General features: G+C 44.6%; 1 protein-coding gene across 3 annotated transcripts in view; it reads left to right on the forward strand.

Moving 5' to 3' along the window:
* LOC124615803 (inactive dipeptidyl peptidase 10) overlaps positions 1 to 24,913 on the forward strand; it is a 1,404,300-nt gene that overhangs the window by 890,553 nt on the left and 488,834 nt on the right. The gene's annotated exons all lie outside the window — the stretch shown is intronic.

The following is a 24,913-nucleotide window of genomic DNA, read 5'->3' on the forward strand; positions in this document are numbered from 1 at the left end:
AAACAGAAACAATGTAATGAAAATACAGAACGCAAACACGAAGGATGTTGAGACAGTAACGCCAATTCTTCCTGCACAGCTGCTCGCTCTTTTGCAGAGTGGCTGGTGGATGCTGACGTGATGCAAGCGGTCTCCCTAGTGCATCCCAGAGAGAGCAGGCCACGACATGCGTGCAGTATCTTCCACTTCCAAGAAAACATCAGCCACCAGTGCTCTTTTAGGTCGAGCCTTATAGTCCAACACTGCGACGTTTGGTCCCACAGTGCCCCACAACAATAGCAAGTGAGGTCCCAACATCTCGTCACGATACCTGACAGCAGTTCAACCTCGCCGATTCACCTGTACAACTTCAAGAAGACGGGTTCGTGCGGTAAACATAATCCCTGCCCTCACCACTAGGGATCATCCTCGATCCCGGTCTCTTTCTGTATTGTTTGGGTCCTGAAATTGTGTTCCAAGTTCTCTCCAGATGCGGCCATCGATAATCATTCTCCAGACCAAATCGGAATTCATCTGTGAAAACAACAAATTGTCCCAATGTTCGACCGTCCTGTGGTATGACTCCACTCTAGACGTTCCCTTCTGTGAAGGACCGTTAGAAGTAGACATATAGCAGGTCTCCGACAATAAAGGCTACTCTGCCAAAGTCTTCTATGCACACGTCCAGTGGATGCTGGGAGCTCACATGTCAGTTTCTGTGCAGTACTAAGGTGATACTGTCCTGCCCATACAGCCAAATAACAGTTCTCTCTTCTGAAGTCACACATGGTCGGCGCTGCCCTGGTCTCCTGGGTACAGCTTCGGTCTCTATAAAATGTCCCCACATCCGTGAAATAGCGGAACGATTCACATCAAGCCATCGGGCCAAATCAGTTTGCGACTGTCCTGGTTCCTTTCTTTCTATGGCCCTCCATCACAGAGAGTCTGGTAGGCGTCTTCTCTGTGCCATACTGCACTTCTTTTAATGTCATACGCAGCGATTATGGATGTGGAGCTGGCAAACAGTACCTCGTTTCATACCTGTCATCGTTGGCATCCTCCGCTGACCCGTATGCGATCTGTGCAGAACACGATCGCACGGACATCTAGTCCACAGTTTGTAGGATTATATAGTGAATTAGACACCGGATAGGGAAACAGCGGTTTGTTGCTTTACTTCTCGACACCAGTGTAGTTACCTCAGCTGTTATTTTTCTTAATCGTTTACACCTGACCAGCGTCTTAATGTTCATTTACAGGTTCCGTAAAACACGCAACAAAAGACGCGCTTAGGTGAACGGGAAAAGTCACGGGTTGTGGAAGACCCACAAGCAGCAGTTCTGCAAACGTATTTATCATGACGTCGAGGGCTAAGCACTCCTTGCTTTCTCTGTGGCCGCTCTATTATAAACGGTCCACCCGTTATAAACCGTCCACCTGAAAAATTATAAGAACTGATTTCATTCGTGGCACATAAGCGCAATAACTACAGTAGCAGCTTCAACTAATAACTGTGCTATGAACGACGAAACTACAACTGTCTAACCGTAACTGTGTTTTCTTTGCCGGCCGCGGTGGTCTCGCGGTTCTAGGCGCGCAGTCCGGAACCGCGCGACTGCTACGGTCGCAGGTTCGAATCCTGCCTCGGGCATGGATGTGTGTGATGTCCTTAGGTTAGTTAGGTTTAAGTAGTTCTAAGTTCTAGGGGAGTGATGACCACAGCTGTTAAGTCCCATAGTGCTCAGAGTCATTTGAACCATTTCATTGTGTTTTCTTTGATTGGTCTGGGAGATGATTCACCAGGACTACAACATACAAAATATTAGTTCACTTTATTATATGAATGAATAAAAACATTCACTTAACTTGATACAGTCCTCTAGCACAAGACTGCTTGATAATTTACAACTGTCATTGACTATTGAAGCATTACTTGATGCACTAATTAAGAACTCTTCTCTTGAAGTACAGAGTTCAGTGTTTACGAAAGTACATTTCCATCTGAGACTCGATGATGCCGACTGCTTCACGAACTGCGGCAGAGCGCTTCCATGCTCGGCTGTATATTGACCTCCGTGAGAGGACGCTGCTGTGCTGAGAGAGAGAGCGTGTCTTCTGCAGCCACTCCCATTCGTCGCTACGGATTGCAGCGAGACATCGCTAATGCCTGTGCTACAGATGTGCATTGCCCACTGTGGTGTCACCGCCAGACACCACACTTGCTAGGTGGTAGCCTTTAAATCGGCCGCGGTCCGTTAGTATACGTCGGACCCGCGTGTCGCCACTATCAGTGATAGCAGACCGAGCGCCGCCACACGGCAGGTCTAGAGAGACTTACTAGCACCCGCCCCAGTTGTGCAGCCGACGTTGCTAGCCATGGTTCACTGAGAATTACGCTCTCAATTGCCGACACGATAGTTAGCATAGCCTTCACTTAAGTCAATTGCTACGACCTAGCAAGGCGCCAATTATCCTTTGCTATGTATCTAATGAAGCATACCTCACGCCAGCCTGCGTGAGTTTAAGCGCGTGCATTTCAGTTACCCGTCACTGTGGACTGGCTGTCTTGTCAGTCCACAACACCCACTGTGGTGTAGCACTGCCATCTTTGGACTATACCACAAATTGTAAACAACAGATATGCATTTGATCGGTCACTTCTCAGCAGACTGTGTTAAGTAGTGGGGGTGCTACAATAGTATGTCAACATTGTTGTGTCATTGATCGCAAAGAATCAATGAACTGAAGATCAAATGTTCAAGATGTTCTCTAGAATATTTTAAAGAAGAGAACAGTATTATATAAAGTTTGTCCTACACTGCCTGATTCCAGAACAGAAACAACGATGTGTGGACGCCTACCGCAATTTGATCGAAATTAAAAATGCAGACAAATTTTTTCTGGATAAAACTTGCTGTTATCAGTACGAACCTACCATAAACGACAGGGTGCAGAGTGATTCTCCAATGGTTTGCCAGTACATGAAGGTGCAAATGTGACATGCGAAATGAACATCACCCAAAAAGGGCCTTTCTTTAGTTTCAGATAGCTGTATGAATATTCTATACGTTGCACTCATGTTGGACACCCCAAGCATCTAACAATCATCCTAACTTATCTCTACCTTTTATTACTGCAGTCTCGAAACTTTTTGGCCTAACAGTTTGTGCCATGGCAATGAATAACACAAAAGAAGAAAACTGCAATTATGGGTGCGAAAATGGATGAATAGACGGTGGCCGAAGGGAAGCTTGAAATTTATTCGAAAATAACTTTTCTGAAAGGAAGAATATACGTCAAGAAATTAAATGAGAATGAAGGAGGATAATTACCGATTCCTGCTGGACTTCTCTATGCACATTAATGACGCAGAAACTGCGATGGGAAAAACAAGTATTTCTTTGGAGAAGTCATCGTCTACTATAAGATTCCATGCCACAGGTGATTTGAAGTTTGGCAAAAAATTACAGTTTTACTACGTAAGCATCCTCACTCCCAGCAACACTTCTCTTTGATGACTCAACGACATTACTTTTGTGGTAGAATTGTGACTGCAAGGTTTTTATTTTCTTTTTATTAGTTTGTTTGTTTCATATTCCATGGTTTGTGTGCACAAAGATCACAGTGATATGGAACGAATCAATTAATACTCACGTCACATATCTTTTGTAAATATGGTCCATGCTGACCATTTGCAAGTGTTTTCTTTAAAAAAGTTATACATATGTCGCTTAATAATTCCTACCTACTATGGTACTTTCACATGTTACAATAATAAAAATTCTTGTTTGGAACAGAACAAGTTGTCAAAGAGACACTTTTAGACTTTGCTTTCAAATTTTATTTGGTGTCTGTCACACATATTGTATCACTGCATAAGTTACCAAAACCCGAAACATTGTCCATCTGTCTTTGTATTAAGGTAACCTTTAGTGTGGAATAACAAATGTTACTTTTATTCTGGTATTGCAACTGTGTACATCAACAAACTTCTTAAGGGAATAATTACAATGTGAAGCAGTAGTCAAAATGACTAATTCCTTAAACAGATGTCTACGAGATGATCGTGGTTGAGCGCCATATATTATTCTTACAGCATGCTTTTCAGCAAGTAATCCTTTATTTCTTAAAGATGAATTCCCAAGAACATTATTCCATATGACATTACTGAATGAAAATATTTAAAATATTAAATATTACTGATTTGTCTGTTCCCAAGATATGCAATGATTTTAAGCACAAATGTAGCTGAACTAAGTTGTTTTTCGAGTTCCAGAACGTGCTTTTTCCAGCCTGAAATTCTCTTCAGTATGGACACTTAAAAATTTAGAAGTTTCCATCTTATTTAGCATTTCCTCAAAATATGTTACACATATCATTTGGGCAGTACCTCTGCACCTGTAGAACTGAAGGCTTTGTGCCTTTTTTAAACTGAGAGCGAGACCATTTGGAGAAAACCAATGATACTTTTAAGAACATTGTTTACCATTTCTTCTGTTGCTGTATGTATTCAGGGCAATAATAGTATCATCCGCAGAGAGAAATAATTCTAGTTGTTGCATATTGGATGGAAGATCATTAACAGACATGAGGAACAATAGCGGACCTAAGACTGAACCTTGGGAAACCCCATACGTGATTTATCCGGACTCAGAAGAACCTTCCCTGATTACATTGGCTGAATTACTAAGTAGTGCTTCCGTCATCCTTTTGGTTAGATATGACATTTGCCATTGGTTGACTATACCATCAGTCCATAAAACCTCAGTTTTCCTCCACTGTTGTCTGCATCGTAAACTGTTTTAACGTACAAATACAACATATTTCGTTTAATGGTGTATCACGTTTATTACTGTTGTTATCTTCTCCTCTTCTGAAGTCAAAAAGACAAGACATTAGTTCATATTATTCATTTAAAACACTGAGGTGTTCTTTGCAGTAAATTGCCAAATGCTATGTTTTGTTTTTCTCTAAACTACTTTGTCGTCGAGCTGCGCGAGTTATGGTATTCACAGATGAAGACGTCTTTCGCATTGGAAAGCACCTCTGTGAGTGAAAACTTCAGCATTAGTCGGTAGCATTCGTGTAACAATGGATGCACTTTCACTCATGGATGTAGACATGCCATCAGGTCTTTGCAACATGCAGAAAGAGGTTTGGGAAAGCAGGTTTAAGCAGACTACGTAATTCAGTTGACTCTTACGCGCCAAAGGGACCTGTTAGTAGCATTTAAATCCAGCCAGGCTTTCTACATATTGTATACTATTTTAGTTACAGTTAGGCCCACAGGCGAAAGACGTTTTTTGGAAGAGCTCAAATACAGCAGTGGTCATCATAATGTGTATTAGAGCATACCATCGGTTCAGAAGTTTCTGGATAGTAATCTACATCTACATCAACAGCTATACTCTGCAAACCACCGTGAGGTGCATGGGAGAGGGTACGCTTCCCATTGAAACAGTTGTTAGGTTTTTTTCCTGTTACATTAACCTATGGAGAGCAGGAAGAATGATTGGTTGAATGTGTCTGGTAGTACAGTAATTACTCTAATCTTGTCCACACGATCCCTATGTGAGCGATACATAGGGATGTGTGTAGTATATTGGTGGAGTGACCATTTTAAGCCAGTTTGTTAACAGACTTTCTCGGGACAGCTTACGTCTATCTTCAAGAGTCTTCCAGTTCAGCTCCTGCAGTATTTCTGTGACACTCTCCCACGGATTAAACAAACCTGTGACCACTGGTGCTGCCTTTCTCTGTATACGTTCAGTATCCCCCGCTAGTCCCACGTTGCACTGGTCCCACACAGTTCAGCAATATTGTAGAACCGGTAGCTAGAGTGATTTGTAAGCAGTCTCCTTTGTAGATTGATTGCGCAGTATTCTACCAAGAAATCGAAGTGTGCCTTTTGCTTTACCCATGACTGAGTCTGTTTGATCATTCCGTTTCATATCCCTACAAAGTGTTACATCCAGGCATTTGAATGAGTTGGTCCTTTCCAACAGTGACTCATTTGTATTATAATCAAAAGGTTCTACGTTTTTTCGTTTTATGCACAGTTTTACATTTCTGAACATTTAAAGCAAGTTGCCAATTGCTGTATCACTTATCAAGATGTGACTGAGTATGTATGCAGCTTCTTACGGATAGTACTTCATTACAGATAACTTCATCACCTGCAAATAGCCTGATTTTACTATTAATATTGTTTTCAAGGTTATTAATATATTTAACATGGGCAGAAACTGTCCCAACACACTTCCCTGGTGTACTCCCCAAGTCACTTCTGCATCTGACGACGACTCTCCATCCAAGGTAACATACTGCATCCCCCTACCAAAAGGTCTTCAGTCCAGTCACAGTACGAGTTATCTTCACCTTTCGCCTATATCACGGCATTTATTTGATGGGGTCACTTCCAATGGGATGTTGAATGTCTGTGGAGGAATGGCAATGCATACTTTTTCAAGAGTCGTAACCAGGGAAGATAGTGATTTTGTACGCTAGGGCCTGGAGCAAAGTCGATGTCCTAACTCATCCGAAAGGTGTTCACTGGATCCAGGTCGAGACTCTGGTGAGGCAAGCCCATTTCAGAAATGTTACTGTCCACAAACTGTTGCCTCGTAGACGCTGCTTTATGACAGGGTGCATCGTCATGCTGATACAAGCAGTCATCATCTCTTAACTGTTCCTCTACTGTACGCAGTACACATTGCTGTAAAATATGTTCATATCCTGCCGAATTTAGCGTTTTCTCCAGCGCAGTAAGGGGACCACGCCGTAACCATGAGAAACACCCTCGTCCCGTAACACCACCCCGTCCATAGTTCACACTACACATGATGACAGGTAACGTTCCACACGCATTCGACGTATCTACACGCTTTCATCGTACGTCTACAGGTTGTAGCGTGATTCATCATTGCATTCTGCAACTCACGAGTGACTCCTCCCACTGATTTCGTGTGGCTTTTGCAAACTCCCTCCACAATACCCGGCATTCCCTGGCAGTCAGTACATGGGGTCTGACTGGTTTTGATTTGTCTCTGGTTGTTCCTTTGCGTTTCTGCTCCACAATCACAAGCACTACAACAGTCGAGTTCGGGAACTATGGAAGTGCTGAAATATTTCTGATGGATTAGTTACTCAAATGACATCCAATGAACAGTCCACGTCCGAGATCACTGAGCACTCCTTACCGGCCAGTTCTGCTGTTACTTTTTTTCTACTGGCAACACAATTCTTTTATATTGGCGGCTCCATCTCTTCTGACATCTAGCGGTCAATTCTGCATTACACAGTGATGAACGGACGCTTTTGATCGGGTAATGTATTGTTTTGTTTTCCAGTTTTCACTGCAACTGTGAATAGCAGCACGTAACGCGTGGTGTCGTACGGTTTATCTTACAGTGCGGCCTCTCAGCTGTATCTTAATAATGTGTGACGTACATACGTTTTTACTACAACCCATATGTGTCAGTTTGAAGGGTTCGGCTGCTCACTTAAAAATGGCTCCACAGCAGAATATGGGCAGCGGTGGGATGGGTATTATAATTAAATTACAGCAGCCAGTGTAACACACAGCTGTTCAAAAATATTTTACATTATGTTTGCAACGACACTCGTTTTATACAAAGACTTACGTTTCATGTAGGATATAACATTTACAATTATTTTTAACATAAATAGTGAAAAGTAGCAGTAACTGTAATACAAAAAAGCTGAGCATTTATTAATTCACAAATTTAGCAGCGATTGTGAGAGGAGGTTCAAATGGCTCTGAGCACTATGGGACTCAACTGCTGAGGTCATTAGTCCCCTAGAACTTAGAACTAGTTAAACCTAACTAACCTAAGGACATCACAGACATCCATGCCCGAGGCAGGATTCGAACCTGCGACCGTAGCGGTCTTGCGGTTCCAGACTGCAGCGCCTTTAACCGCACGGCCACTTCGGCCGGCCTGTGAGAGAAGGGATGAGGGAAGGAGAGAAAGGGATATGATACACTGAAGAGCCAAAGAAACTCGTCCACCTGTGTAATATGTTGTACGGCCCCCGCGAGCAAGCAGAAGTGTAGCAGCACGACGTGGCATGGACTCTGTTAATGTCTGAGGAAGTGTTGGAGGGAACTGACACCATGAATCCGGCAGGGCTATCCATAAATAGGTAAGACTACGAGGGGATGAAAATCTCTTCTCATCAGCAAGTTGCAAGGCATCCCATATGTGCTCAATAACGTTCATGTGTGGGGAGTTTGGTGGCCAGCGGAAGTGTTTAAACTCAGAACAGTGTTCCAGGAGCCACTCTGTAGAAATTCTGGACGTGTGGAGTGTCGCATTGTCCTGCTGCAACTGCTTGTCGGAACGCACAACGGACATGAATGGATGCAGGTGATCAGACAGGATGCTTACGAACGTGTCACTTGGCACAGTCGTATCTAGACATATCAAGGGTCCCATAACACTCCACCTACACACGCCCCACACCATTAAAGAGCCTCAATCAGCTTGCACAGTCCCCTGATGACATGCAGGGTCCATGGATTGATGAGGTTGTCTCCATACCCGTACACGTCCATCCGCTCGAAACAATTTGAAACGAGACTTGTCCGATCAGGTAACGTGTTTCCACTCATCCACAGTCCAATGTCGACGTTTACGGGTCCAGGCGAGGCTTAATGCTTTGTGTCGTGTAGTCATGAAGGGTACACGAGTGGGCCTTCGTCTCCGAAATCCCATACCGATGATGTTTCATTGAATGGATCGCACCCTGACAATTGTTGATGGCCCAGCGTTGAAATGTGCAGCAATTTGCGGAAGGGTTAGATTTCTGTCACGTTGAACGATTCTCTTTAGTCGTTGTTGGTCCCTTTCTTCCAGGGCCTCTTTCTGGCCCCAGCGATGTCGAAGATTTGGCATTTTACCGGATTCCTGATATTCACAGTACGCCATGAAATGGTCGTACGGGGAAATACCCAGTTTCTTTGGCGCATCAGTGTATACTTCAGATAAGGAAGAAAGGTGGAAAGAGAATGGCGTGACAGTTAAAGAGAGGCGAAAATGGAAAGAAGCACCACTAGACAAGGGTGGAAGCATACGCATTACTATGGTCCACGTGGTATCAAGTCGGCGTTCACCAAGAGAAGCAAACGCGGAAATGAAAACTCGCGTGATGGGCCACCTATTGTATTCCTTCCCTTCTGCGGCGCTACATCCAGCAAAAATTGCAGAGTCCTGGGAAGATAAGGTATCAGATCTGACCTACGAAGAAGATAAAATAGATGCTACGCCCTGTTAAGAATAGTCCTGTCCTCAGGATTCCTGGAATTTACTACATCCTATGTGAATGCGTATGCATTTACAACGGTCAGTCCATTCGCACCGTTTCGAACCAATATGCAGAACATCAACGGCGTATTACAAATCGTGAGATGGAGAAATACTGTTAAAAAAACAAAAGTTTTCCCAGCCTCCCACGTACTGGGACTCTACAGTTAAAGAGGCTGTAGAAGTAAGAATTTGTGAGAAAAACTTGAACCGTGACGGCTGATGTAGTCTTAGAAGTGCATGGAAGCGAGCTCTGGATTCAGAGAGGAGCCATACATATTCGTTTCAATGTTTGCGCTATGGAGAGAGAGCACTCGTTGACACCATCTGCTACAGGACGACGTAACTACCGACCAATTAGAAGCCGTCTTTTGGCTATAGAAGGCCACCACAGCAGCGATTTTGACAGTCAGTTGCTCCTGACGATTGTGGAAGCCGTCGAAAGATCGAGGTTTTTACCCTGAACTGACGCAGCAACAAGTCCGAGACTGTTTTATACAACGTATGCCTTACAGTCTGACAGAGAGGAAAATGGCCTTGTTCATTAATTTTTTAACTAAAACTGATGGAGTTGACAAAGGTACATCCTTCAGTTTTTTCTTAAGTGAAACAGGGCTTTGAACTTCGTTTAGAGTGCAAGTGTGGCTTGTTCCAAAGGCAGACAGCAGCAACTGAGAAGAAGTCTGCAAGCTATTTTCTTTGCCGATGGGCGCAGGTAGCATACTGATACTTTATATGTGAGAACTTGTGTTTCGTTTGCGACGAGATGCCAGATGTATTGTGTCTGATACGAGGTGCTGGGGTGTGTGCGCGCGCTGAGAAGCCGACGAAGTAGGCGTACCGTATGGTAGTTACTAACTCGCGGTATGAAACATTAACAGGATCAAGTAGACGGTTGTTGCAGATACGACGAACACAAGCATTCACGGGTATTCATGAGCGACTAAGACTATCCACCGCTGTGCTGTGGTGAATTACAAAGCAATAGGGGCCGTTCTAAAGAACGAATGATTGCACAAGTTTAGGTTTCACAACCTTTGGAAATATGCTCAAGTGAGATGCTGATCCACACGAGCTACACACGAGGTTCCCACAGTTTTTTGAAATGACATTCGGACACAGCCGAGAAGTATAGGAAGCAGTTGTTCCTCGAAATTCAGAACTAACTAATTTTTGATAGAATTTTAAGATTACTTGTGAAGTCTTAAAATTTAATTTCAAGTCCTAGGTTTTGCGTCCATTTGACCACTGCTGATAGATCGTCATTCATCTGAACGTTCGCAGTGCTGATATTTTCTATGATCGTGTATTGTGTGCGTGTGTATTGAACCGGGGACCTGGAAACGACGGAGAGGCTTGGTCCTGCCGTAGCCCACAGTCGTCCACAATCACACTACAGACCACAGCAGTCCACCCACCCCACCACCGGCTCACACAGAACCCAGGGTTATTGTGCGGTTCGGACCCCAGTGGACCCACCCTGGAATGTCTCGCACCGGACGAGTGTAACCCCAAATGTTTGCGCGGTAGAGTAATTATGTGTACGCGGACGTGGAGACAGTGTTTGCACAGCAATCGCCGACATAGTGTAGCTGAGACGGAATAAGGGGAACCAGCCCACATTCACCGAGGCAGATAAAAAACCGCCTTGAAAACCATCCACAGGCTGGCCGGTACACCGAACCTCGACACATATCAGCCAGGCGGATTCGTGCCGGGGACCGGTACGCCTGCTGCTCAGAAAGCAGCGCATTAGACCGTGTGGCTAGCTGGGCGAGCTATCTTCTGTGATACTTCTACTATAAAAATAATGTTTTTTCTGTACATTCTTTCATTAGTGATATTTGATTAAAAATGACAAGGAGACACCGTAACTGGAGCCTCGTTGACAGCACAGTCAGTTCCAAAAAAGAACAGGTAGGCTCGTTTAAGGATGCGGGAATTTATCGCACGAGTGATGAAAACTGGTTAGTGAAAACCACTAACTCTCCCGCCCCCCTCCCCTTAAAAATTCGAACTTCCATGTATAAAAATCATTTGAACGTAGATAAATTTTAAGCGGGTGATGGAAGTATAAACTAATGTTTGTGCAAATGAGATTGATGTAAAAGCAACGGTTTCATAGTAAGTAATACACGTGCGAACTATACAAAAGTATAGATGGAGTGGAAAATTAATATGATATTTAAATATAGATGTGAATGTACCTGTTTTCTGACTATTACAGACAATGCTACTATGCACGATATTATTCTCCATTCAACCACATATTAAATATTTTAACATGGTGAAAGGTGATGAACAAGAGCGCCACCAAATAGTCAGTTTACCAGACATGAAAATCGGATTACATTATTCAGATCTAGGAAATTTCATTCTGAAAGTTCAACTAAAGAGCCACGTGTTCGCTACCTATCAGACATGGTTCTTGTTGGAATAGAACAATCAGCAATGAGGAAATGACTAATCAATGTAGTTGTCTATTCAAAAAACTAGATACGTCTTTCACGTATAATACAGAAAACACAACAACAGAAAGCCCTATATAATTTGCCACAAGAGCGATGGTTCTGCAGAATTAAAATAAAAAAATGCAAACTTCACAAAACTAAATAAAATAAGTATAATTTACGTTATCAGGTAAAACTATAGTCATGTCTCGTGAAAGTTAGACAGATACTGCCCTCTTTAATCAGATCAAATAAAACAGCTTAAAGTCTCTACCCACCATGTGGTACGCAAATCCATGAGATAAGTAATATTTTGACTTACGGGACGTTAAACGCTGAAAGAGGTTCACCTAGCGGTAAATTGTCAACATTAAATTAATTTCCAAAGTTGATAGCCACGAGGAAAAATAAGAAGGGGTATGGAAACCAAGTAGGAGGTAAATTCTCACTCGCCGGCCGCGGTGGTCTAGCGGTTCTAGGCGCTCAGTCCGGAACCGCGCGACTGCTACGGAAGCAGGTTCGAATCCTGCCTCGGGCATGGATGTGTGTGATGTCCTTAGGTTAGTTAGGTTTAAGTAGTTCTAAGTTCTAGGGGACTGATGACCACAGATGTTAAGTCCCATAGTGCTCAGAGCCATTTGAACCATTTGAACCAATTCTCACTCTTGCGAGCTCAAGCAGAATATCAGCCACGTATTGCAGCCACAGCGGAGTCGGGGTGTCTGGCAAGCACCGTCCCAGCAAACAGCCTCTGCCTCCGCAGACAGTAAGCGGAGTGAACATGCTAGCTACGAGCCACACGGGGTTCCGGCCTGTCGCGGAATACCTCAAGCTATCGGTGGGGCCGGCAAAACAATCCGCCAAAGAGATTGGCACAAAATTGTCACATCCACTGCGGCCGCCGCTAATTATCTTTGATCAGTCCCCGTCCAATACATGAATACGTACAAGTGTGAACAGGAATTGAAGTTGATGTGCAAGAGCTTCTAAGCCCTCGTTGAAACCTTTCAACAATCAGCGGTATATGTTGAGACTGTCTGCATGAATGTCTTGCGAACAGAATTAGTAGTACACAAGAAGCGAATCAGAACGTCTGTTCAGTCAAGGATCCGTACATTCGTCAAGGCGTTTGAATTGTGGAATGCTGAACCATTCTGCTGAGCTATGCTATTTGGTACGCAAGTCGTGAAGTCTATGACAACACGATTACCATTCACGCCACACACTAACGAGGATTCACCTTCCTTTTAACATTTACTAAATTCACCCTTTGTCAAGACGAGTAGCTCCTCACACCATGACTCCAGGAGCTGGAGACGTACAGCTCTCGAGCATCGCTCGCATCGACCTGAAAGTGACAAAAAAAGCACGACTCGTCGCTGAACACCACAGAATGCCACTTCATTTCCGAGAAGACCCAGGCTCGGCATCATGGAAGTCTCTACGAAATTGAAGCGCATGTGTTATTCTAAATTACGAAGCAAAGTTTCTTTTGATATGCATGCATGGAGAGACGACAATGAAGACCTGTGCCGCACCGGGACTCGAACCCGGATTCCCCGCTCATCGCGGCTGGTCGCCTTACCATTTGGCTATCCGTGCACCACTCACGCTCAGACCCAAACTTCCATGTGTCGTAACCATGCATGCACGGACATGCTTCGTAATTCAGAATTACACAAGCACTGCAACATCGTATTTATCCGCCATCCCCGGGCAGGCGTCTTTCAAGTAAAACGTCTCACCTGTACAGGAAAATAGGCTACATAATGGAGGTGCGAATAGAGGTTGTAGACGCATCGTTACGACATATGGAAATTTGGGTCTGGCCGTGAGTGGCTCACGGATGGCCAAATTGTGAGGCGACCACTCGTGGTTAGCGGGAAATCCGGGGTCGAGTCCCGATCCGGCATAAATTTTCACTGTCGTCATTCAGTTCTACAGCTGATGATTGTCCATATTCGCAATTGCAAATACATTTAATGTATGTAAGTCTCTGTTGTCTGTGGTATGGTTCAAAAAATGGCTCTGAGCACTATGGGACTTTACATCTATGGTCATCAGTCCCCTAGAACTTAGAACTACTTAAACCTAACTAACCTAAGGACAGCACACAACACCCAGTCATCACGAGGCAGACAAAATCCCTGACCCCGACGCGAATCGAACCCGGGAACCCGGGCGCGGGAAGCGAGAACGCTACCGCACGACCACGAGCTGCGGACTCTGTGGTATGGTTTCAGCAGTAAATTAAGCGTGGCAGGCACGACAGCTCGATATCTCAACTCAGCTTCCAGTAATCTGTTACCAACAGTTAGGTTAGTTAGGTTTAAGTAGTTCTAAGTCTAGGGGACTGATGACTAAGATGTTAAGTCCCATAGTGCTTAGAGACATTTGAACCATTTTAACAGCTGTTCGGAATTCGGCTGTCGTTATGAGTCCGTTCGTCAGACCCAGGGGAACAATCCTACAACGTTGCCCCGAGTCCATCTGGTCACCACTGGTCCTACGGTTACATTTGTCGGTATGAATGTTCTACATCCCTAATGCTAGCGGACTGATGACCTGTTAAGCCCAATAGTGCTTAGAGCGATCTGAACCATTTGAACCCTAATGCCAGTGATTAGACTTTTCGCAAAATGCGAACGGTGATAATCTACACGTGCATGTCCCCTGGGCATGCTGCGTTGCAATTTCACGTAATAATTTCCGCTAACATCAGGCACTATCAGATGGTACTGGAAATAACCTCACAAAAGCGTGAAATTTTCATGAGCGTGTCCCAGTGACACGGAGCTACTGCAGTGTCAGTTCAGTAGCGTCGATCATGGCGCCTGTAGTATAACACCGTTTCCGTCAGTGCCGCATAGCGCGCTGCACTGCATAACGTTTCTTGCTTTCCAGCTACCCTCCTATTTGTCAGAGAATCGCAACGCTAACAGCACCAAGAGCAACGTTTAATGGTATTGAACTCAGCGTAACTCAAAATAAACGCCGTACATGCCATTAAAATATTCACTTATAAAGTGATTTGTGTTCTTCCATCTGTTTCTAATTGCAGACAAGTTATAAGGAGATATTACACAACTATAGTTAACAGCATATACTGTCCAATGTTAACAGCAGATACTGTCCAATACGGCTGACAGCGGGACTGGATAATCTCTTTTTAAAATTATACCGTTGCTGTATAAGCGAACGTAGCCATTAAACAGGCGAACCGCTGACACTCGGGGACATTCATCGCCGCCTGCTGGAGGTGCAGTCGGAAGTGAATTGCTGACCTTCCGCATAGGCAAATGGCCCTCTGATGCACTGCAGTTGCGCGCTACCAGAAGGCCAGTTGCACTACAGTTTGGGCGGCTTTCGGCTGGAGGGACGGGCGATTTGTGCGCAGCTGTTCGCTGCAAAGGTCGCGACTGCCCCCCTACTCCTCCCTTCTAATGGACGCCCGAACGACTCTCGCCAAACTGCCCGGCTGACATTTCGCGATCGGCGGCGCGGCGCGGCGCTGCCTAGCGCCCTAAATGGCGAGTTTCCGCGGCAAGTGGCGCCGCCACTGCGTCATAAAAGCCGCCACCCTGGCCGGAATGCGCCACCACCCGGGCGAACTCGTGGGCCTTCTGGGACGCATACCGTTCACTGCAGGCGGCGGCCACCCAAAACTCGATACCACAGAGCGCACTGCTAGAAGCCGGCTGCCGAATAGTTCTTCTGAAACGTTCGATGAACAAAGTCGAAATACCTCTCTTTGTCTTTAAAGTAATCCTCATCAGCCAGAATGCACTTACCGTAAAGTTTGGTTCTCTTGAAATCGATAGAGGATCACACCTTTTGATCTACATCTACATTTATACTCCGCAAGCCACCCAACGGTGTGTGGCGGAGGGCACTTTATGTGCCACTGTCATCACCTCCCTTTCCTGTTCCAGTCGCGTATGGTTCGCGGGAAGAACGACTGCCGGAAAGCCTCCGTGCGTGTTTGATCATTATGGTAAAGAGAGTTATATGGCACTGTTGACTAGCCTGCCGCTGTGGCCGAGCGGTTCTCGTTGCTTCAGTCCGGAACGCGCGACTGCTACGGTCACAGGTTCGAATCCTGCCTCGGGCATGGATGTGTGTGATGTCCTTAGGTTAGTTAGGTTTAAGTAGTTCTAAGTTCTAGGAGATTGATGACCTCAGATGTTAAGTCCCATAGTGCACAGAGCCATTTGAACCATTTCACTGTTGACTGGGAGACTCCGAGGGTTTCTTGAGAAATGGATTTTCGTCGTCTACGCACAATAGCTTCTTTCAACGCAGTATATGAAAACTTTGTCTTAATTGTATCTGTTTAGCCTATGTATGGGTGTGAGTGTGCCATGTTGTCATGTTTGGTAGATGCAGTCCCGGCATGCAGCCCATCCCCCCCCCCCCCCCCCCCAATCCCCACCCTTACTCTCAATTTCCCCTTCTCTTTATGCCTTTCGGATGGAGATCTGAACGGTGTCGAAATCACGCACTTCCTTTATTGGTGGCCTTAAAAACATTTCTCACGTATCGTCTCATAGAATCGACGGGAAACTACCTTACGGGGTGGCATAAAGGGCGTCGGTTAAACCATCCCTTTCCTTGGGATGTTGATTCTGTTGAGTCATGTACCACAGGAATGAAGGGAGAGAATGTTGTTTGGTGGCCACTATCTTCTTTCTACAACACAACTGCACACGTGTACGAGGGTTGACTCAAAAGTAATGCCTCCACCTCCGTAACTCTTCAAAAGTTGGTGGCATTGGTATGCAGCATGTGCTGGCTTGTTTGTGGCCTCTTCTCTACAGCTCCAGTTGGCGGGAAGCCTTAGCATTGAACGGTTGTGTTGTTACAGTGTAATATATGGAACCCTGCGCAGACGGTCGGCTAGTGCAATTTAAGCAACGTGCAGTCATTCAATTCTTGTCAGCAGAAAGTGTCACCCCAAAGGAGATTCATCAGAGAATGAAAGCGGTTTGTGGTGATTGAGTTGATGCGAGTACTGTGCGTCGTTGGGCGAGTAAGTTTAAATATTTTGAGGTGGGAACATTTGACCTGCGTGACAAACAAAGAGTTGGACGTGCTGTAACAGCAACCGCCAAGTTTCACAAACAAAATGATGACAGATTGATTCAGGACGATCGTCGTATCACTCAGAGAGTAACTGCAAGCACAGTCGGCATTTCACAAGAACGTGTGGGTGATATGTTTTCCTGCAGCATGACAATGGCAAACCACACACTTCAAGTGCCACCACAGCAGAACTTCAGTGACTGAATCTCACCACCATACGGCATCCTCCATACAGTCCAGATTTAGTACCGTCTGACTTCCATCTGTTTCCGATCATGAAAGACGATCTGCGGGGACATAATTATCCCTCTCATGAAGACTTTGAGGGAACTGTGAGACTGTGGTTGCGGAAACAGTGTCAACTTCTTCCGTGATGGCTTCAAAAAACTTGTTCACCATTGGTAGAAATGTATCTAATTGGCTGGTGATCATGTGGAAAAGTGAATATTTGTAATTAAAGATCACATTCTAAGGATTATTACTGCATTTGACTTACTAAAATATTCCCATCCAAACCCAATTAATGAAGGTGGAGGCTTTACTTTTCATTCAACCCTCGTATTAGCAGGGTTCTTTATTTACTTGAATAGAGAGCTGCTACTTAACTTTAAGACTCAATGTGTTGTGGTACAAGCTCTTCACTAATAGTTCACGTTAGCCTCACAGCAAGTGAAGTAGATGTCCTGCTGAGCGATGAATGGGGGATGCCAACCTGGAGTGTGAGTTGGTGCGCCAGTGACTGAGGGGCTGAGCTGAGACAGGCCCTCTGGTCAGTGGCGGCGCTCTAAATACTTGCGCTCGACAGGACGTTGGCGGCGTGTTGCTTGTGAGTCTCTCTTTGGTCTCTCGCCTGATCGATCTTCTTGCTACATCTTTGCCAACCGGTGTGCTGGCTACAGCTTACGCCAGCACAAATTCCCATACATCTCGCTATCGAAAACGACAATTCACAGTGCGATCAACAAAAAAGCAACGTTCCTTATAACCTTTCACACTGGTGACTCAGCCCTTCTCTGATGAACCGTAAGCATGCAATTCCACTGAACATAATTGCACATGTTTAGAGTATACTGCGATCGGAATTTTCGATCTGGTGTATAGGTGGATCCACCTGGGACAGTTCAAACATTTGAACTCTACTTGTAGGGCCATTTAGACTATTAAAATCGTGGCGAGGGGAATGATGCCAAACGATGCATTGTGTTTCCTCCCAGGTGACAGGCGATGCAAAGTACAGCAGCAGAGGTGTCGCTCTCAGTAGGACAAGTGGAGTTATAGGTTTAGATGTACACGGTCTTTCTGCTTAAATCCTGTTGTGGAGGCAACCGAAGTGACACTGCCGTATCCCATCGACCCTCTGTACCCTGTGGGATACAGTAGTCTTATAATGACAGAGAGAAGAACTTACTGTATGTTTAACTAGTGAGCCTAGCTCTGCTTCGCATTTGCTAAATATTTATGGGCACTGCATCAACATCCTAAGCACTTTCCTCCTCTCTCTGTCCGTCTCTTCCTCGCCCTCTCTTGGTCTGTCTCCTCACTTTCCCCAACTCTCTCTGTGCATCTCCTCCTCCCCCATTCTATCTACCTTCTCCTGCCCCCTCTATCTCCATCTCCTCCCCGTCTCTGCCCATCTCTTCTTCTTCTTCTTCTCTCTCTCTCTCTCTCTCTCTCTCTCTCTCTCACTCACTCTCTCTGACCTTGAGCCTGGTCCATTGTTCTTATGAACGAAACATTGATTAGAAATAGACGTCGCTTAAAATGAAAGAGAAAATCGGTTGTGTTCACTGTTATAAGCGGTACACGACAGAGCTCTCCAGCTGCTGGATGTGTGAGGACAGTAGTTTCAGTGACTGCATAGTTTTAATCTGCGAATGGGTAGGATTACAAGGTTTTGGCTGATTCAGATTTGAATTCCAATTATAAGCAATTATAACCAAAAATACAACATTCCTTTTTTTCTGTAAAACCTACGTAAAACCTACAGCGAGAAAGAAAACAAAAGAAAACATAGTTGTGAATATAATTGTTTGCCGGCTGTAATTGGTATAAGTGGAGATATTTTTGATGGTAACTGAGGGCAGTGCACTGAACAACATTACATCAATATTTACTTCATTTGCAGACTAATAATTGCAGCTATCAGGAGTATTATGTTTCCAGGTTGGTTAGTACTTCCAAGTGAAGATGGCAAGCGCACGCTAGTAATGCTCATTTTCCTCTGGGAAGCACGTCAGGTGTTGAAGTGCGAATGCGTGGGCGCAAACGATTAACCTATACTGCAGGCGTAATCAACGTAGTGGTGCAGTAATGGCTCTGAGGACTACGCGACTTAACTTCTGGGATCATCAGCCGCCTAGAACTTAGAACTAATTAAACCTAACTAACCTAAGGACATCACACACATCCATGCCCGAGGCAGGATTCGAACCTGCGACCGTAGCGGTCGCTTGACTCCAGACTGTAGCGCCTAGAACCGCACGGCTACTCCGGCCGGCCGGCGCAGTTATCACCATGGAGATGATGTATGTACTTATTAAGATACCACATATAAAAATATTTGTATTTATATCCGACACACGCAAAATTAGCAAAAATATCGAAATTCTCTTGACCAGTGTATTTTCTGAGTTTTACATAATACGCTAATAAACATTCAAATAGACGTATGCTATATATATATATATATATATATATATATATATATATATATATATATATATATATATATATATATTTGCACTCCAGTTTTAATTCCTGTTCACACTTGTCCGTAATCGTGTATTGGACGGGCCGCGGCCCTAGCGGGTAGTATTACCTCCGCAGTGGATGTGACAGTTTTGTGCCAATCTATTTGGCGGAATGTTTTGCCGGCCCCATCGATAGCTTGAGGTATTCAACGTGGTGACTGCAGAGCCACAGGCTGGATGCCGGAACCCCGTGTGACTCTTGTTTACTCCGCTTCCTGTCTGCAGAGGCTGTTTGCTTGCCAGACACTCCGTCTCCGCTGTGGCTGCAATACGTGGCTGATATTCTGCTTGAGCTCGCAAGAGCGAGAATTTACCTACTTCTTAGTTTCCATACCCCTTCTAATTTTTCGTCATGGCTATCGACTTTGGAAATTAATTTAATGTTAGAATTTACCGCTGGGTGAACCTCTTTCAGCGTTTAACGTTCCGTAAGTGAAAATATTCCTACTCTCATTAATTTGCGTACCACATGGTGGGTAGACACTTCAAGGTGTTTTACTTGATCTGGTTAAAGAGGGTAGTATCTGTGTATCTTTCACGAGAGTTGACTATAGTTTTACCTGATATCGTAAATAATACTTATTTTAGTTTTGTGCAGTTAGCATTGTTTATTTTGATTCTGCAGAACCATCGTCTTCGTGGCAAATGTATATAGCACTTTGTGTTGATGTGTTTTCTTTATTATACGTGAAAGACGTATCTAGTTTTTTGAATACACAAATACAATGAGCTTAGATTTCATTAACATTGATTATTCATTTTCATTTCTTCATTCCTGATTGTTCTATCCGAACGTTTATTAGAGAATGTTGTAAAAATTTGAAGTAACGCAGTCGAGAACTTTTCGTGTTATGTGCTAATGATCTTTCTCCTTTTGTATTTTATACATATTTTGGATTACCATCATTCTTTTAGCTGAAAAGCGTTCTAAGTCATTTCAGTATTTACGTAGTATCCTTATTTCCGTACGATTTGTTTTTGACACTACATAAACCTCACTTATATTTAAAAAAAACACATATTTTAACAATTTAGGTATGCGATACTGAGAATATGTTTTTGTTACGTATTTAGAAAACATTTTTTCGTTATTTAACAAGGAAATAACGTATTTATTAGTCGAAAATGCAGCTGACCTGCTCCTATAGCGTAACGCGTAGTGTGCCACCTGCTGAAAGAAGGAGGGAGCCAGACTCGGGTCGTATCCGCACCATGTTGTAACACCCGCTCGTCTGGTACACCGTCAGGTTGGATGTGGTTTTTAGGCGTTTTTCCCCGCTCATTTATGCTCATTCTTTGCTGGGAGCCGATATTTGGCAGAAATGCTATAAACAAACAGTTGCATAGGATAAAATACAGAACAAAATTCACAGTATTCGTAGATAGACGAGGCACGCGGATTCCCTGCTTTACGTTAAATGACGACTGTGGCGGCAGGAAAAGTATAGGGCGAGAGAGTTAGTAAAATAAAGTTGCCAAATCGTGTGAAGAAGAAGCAGAAGAGGGCATCCCGCACGACGGGATGAACGCTAGGAAAGAGAGAGAGAGAGAGAGAGAGAGAGAGAGAGAGAGAAAGAGAGAGAGCGTCAACGATGCAATTACGATTACTTACGTTGACCGCGCCGTACGTTGTCTCTACTGACAGCGCATTAAAACAAAGAAATAACGCGCAGTAGGCTTACGTTGGTCCTCTACAAAAATAAACTGCAGACGATAAAGTGGACTGGTCTGGCAACTATCTGTGAATAGACACAGTTCTCATGATGCACGTCTGCCGAAATATAAGCGAAGCATTCCTGTCAGTTGACGTAGTTCGGTTAGAATTGAACAGTTCTCTTTATACCTGTTTCTGTTTCAAATGGTTCAAATGGCTCTAAGCACTATGGGACTTAACATCTGAGGTCATCAGGCCCCTAGACCTAGAACTACTTAAACCTAACTAACCTAAGGACATCACACACATCCATGCCCGAGGCAGATTTCGAACCTGAGACGGTAGCAGCAGCGCGATTCCAGACTAAAGCGCCTAGAACCGCGCCTAGAACAGCGGCCGGCCTGTTTCCGTTCCATTTTTGTGCATAATCTACCTACGTTGCCGTGCAACAGACACGCCCATCTCCAGAGTAAAACCAGTAATCCACCTGCACGCTTTCTCTGTAAAATTAACTCTATTCACGACTTTTGTCCACTTTTAATTGCACGGGCAACTCTTCCGAAACAGTGAAGTCTGTAATATACAGTGAAAATTGTGGTGTCACCTCCAGACACCACACTTGCTAGGTGGTAGCCTTTAAATCGGCCGCGGTCCGTTAGTATACGTCGGACCCGCGTGTCGCCGCTATCAGTGATTGCAGACCGAGCGCCGCCACACGGCAGGTCTAGTCTAGAGAGACTCCCTAGCACTCGCCCCAGTTGTACACCCGACTTTTCTAGCGATGGTTCACTGCCTACATACGCTCTCATTTGCAGAGGCGATAGTTTAGCATACCCTGCAGCTACGTCATTTGCTACGACCTAGCAAGGCGCCATATTCAGTAATTAGAATGAATTCTGAACAGACGGTATTGTGAACCATGTACCGTCAAGAGCGACGTTCATAATTAATGGATTAAAGTTAAGTATCAACCTACTTACGTCCGCTTTCTGAATTCTAATTTCTTGACATGTTCCAGACCTCACGTCAGTATAGTCGTTCCCTCCTCACGCCAGCCTGCGTGAGCTAAAACGTGTGCACTTCGGCCTGCTCTAGCAACACGGTGTTGGCTCTTCAGCCAACACAACAAAAATCACGTCAGCTAATCGATGAGCGCTGTGTATTCTTGTTCCACTGATATTCTTTTTTATCCGTCTTTGGAACGAAATACATCTCTGATTCTGCGTATCAGGGATTCGACAGTTTGTTCGTACGTTTGTGGAGGTATGTGGCATTAGATCTGTACCCACAGGTGACGTAATTCGCGTAAATAACGGGATGCTGATTTGCATACGCGGTGATGACGCGCGATAACGACCCAGATGGGATCCAAAGGATTTACAGAAGTCCAACGGTTCTGGCTCTGAGACGTGGAAAAGTATACTGCCGAAAGATGACGTCGAAGTCTGGCAAGACATCAAGCATGAAGGGATGCCGGTGGTTCGCAGCTGTCAGTGCGTCTCCGGTTACTACCACGCAAGCGCAGGAGAATGACCCACATAGCATAATACTGCTGCCACCATCCTGCGTCCGTGGGAGGCTGCACGTTTCGAGCACCTCGGTCAGGTGTTTGTGGAGAAGACCATCGAACCAGTGTAGCAAAAATGTGGTTCACCCGAAGAGCTGACACGTATCCAGCGATCGACGGTCGAATCCCTATGGTCCCATGCCCACTAAACTCGTAATTGACGATCTCGTTGGGTCGGCATGTGAACACGTAGGGGCGATCTGCTGCGGAGCTCCATGTTCAACAATGTAAGATGAACTGTGTACTCCGAAACACTTGTGCGTGCACCAGCATTGTGCTCTTTCGGCAGAGATGCCACAGATCACCACCTATCCCATTCTACATAGCAGACAAGCCTCCAAACCATACTTACTGTGAAGAGTCGTGGACATCCAACCATTTGGCCCCTATTGGTAGTTACACTGTCTTTCTACCTCTTTCCATATATGCTCAAAACAGCAGCACGTGAACATTCGATCAGCTTTGCCGTTTTCCAGGTACTCGTTCACAGGCTCCGCGTAATAATAATCTGCCCATTACGAAATTCGCTTATCTCCACTTATATTCCCAACTGCAACCCATATCTTCGCTAGGATGACCCTCCGTCCGTATCTGCTCCGCTTACATGCTTTTGCTACCGCGTCACTTGCCCGCAACGTCATTGAAGAATACATGATTAAACACCGTCGAATAACGCAAAATGTATCTGAGGTTACGCCACACATTAGCAGTTCTGAGGAGCACCTGTCAGCAGGCCGTTTAGACGTTACGTGGCCGCATCAGATCTGGTGAAGACTGCTCAGGATTTTGTTATATGCTGGATACATGCCTCACCAGACGGACCTGAATGCTTGTTATTGATGATAAAGCTCAAAGGCAAACGTTATACACATATTAAATACCAGTGTTTCCGTAGTTAATACAATTAGTAATGTAGGTCAAACCTACGATGTTGCTTACCCAATCTAACTAGACAAAGCAAATGCTAATTTGATTAAAAAGTCACAGCAAAATTTGACTTACAACTGACAGCCATTTACCTACGACCGACTCCGTCACGATTCACGCATTTCCATAATTCTAAAATGTTCGCAGTTGTTGGCATTCGTGTTACTCGTAATTGCATGATTAATATGAAATGTAATTCTAGAACTCTCTGTTACACTTATTCACTGCGACTGTTTGCTGATGACGCTGTGACGGGAAGGTGTCGTAGTTAAGTGACTGTAGGAGGACGCAGGACGATTTGGCTGAAATTTATATTTCGTCTATAAATGGCAGCTTGCTCTGAATGTGGAATAATATAAGTTAGTACAAATGAGTAGAAAAAAAATCCTGTAATTTTGGAACTGAGTATTAGTGATGCGTTTGATATTATGTAGAGGTAACGTTGCAAAGCGGTATGAAGTGGAGCGAGCAACTAAGGTCGTTTGCAGAGAAGGCGAATGACAGACTTCCGTTCACTGGGAGAATTCTAGGAAATTGTATGTCATCTATAAAGGAAACGGCACATAAACACTAGCGCCACACGTTCTCGAATATTGTTCGAGTTTTTGGGAACCGCAACAGGTCCGATTACAAGAAGGCATCAAAGCAGCTCAAAGGCGTGCTGCTAGATTTGTTATCGGTTCATTCGATCAATACGCGAGTGTTTCGTAAATGGTCCGTGGAATGGGAATCGCTAGAGGGTAGAAGACGTTCTTTTCGCGAAACGCTGTTGAGAAAGTTCGGAGAATCGACGTTACAGACAGACTGCAGAACGATTCTGCTGCCACCAATGCTCAGCTCGCGTAAGGACAACAGGGTAAAGATAAGAGAAATCAGGGTTTTACGGAAACAAATGGACAGTCATTTTTACATCGCTCCATTCGCGATTGGAACAGGAAAGGGAAACACTGGTTCAAATGGCTCTAAGCACTATGGGACTTAACATTTGCCGGCCGGGTGGCCGAGCGGTTCTAGGCGCTATAGTCTGGAACCGCGCGACCGCTACGGTCGCAGGTTCGAATCCTGCCTCGGGCATGGATGTGTGTGGTGTCCTTAGTTAGTTAGGTTTAAGTAGTTCTAAGTTCTAGGGGACTGATGACCTCAGAAGTTAAGTCCGATAGTACTCAGAGCCATTTGAA

Source organism: Schistocerca americana, chromosome 5 (genome assembly GCF_021461395.2).
Source record: "Schistocerca americana isolate TAMUIC-IGC-003095 chromosome 5, iqSchAmer2.1, whole genome shotgun sequence".
In the NCBI taxonomy this organism is placed as follows: Eukaryota; Metazoa; Arthropoda; class Insecta; order Orthoptera; family Acrididae; genus Schistocerca; species Schistocerca americana.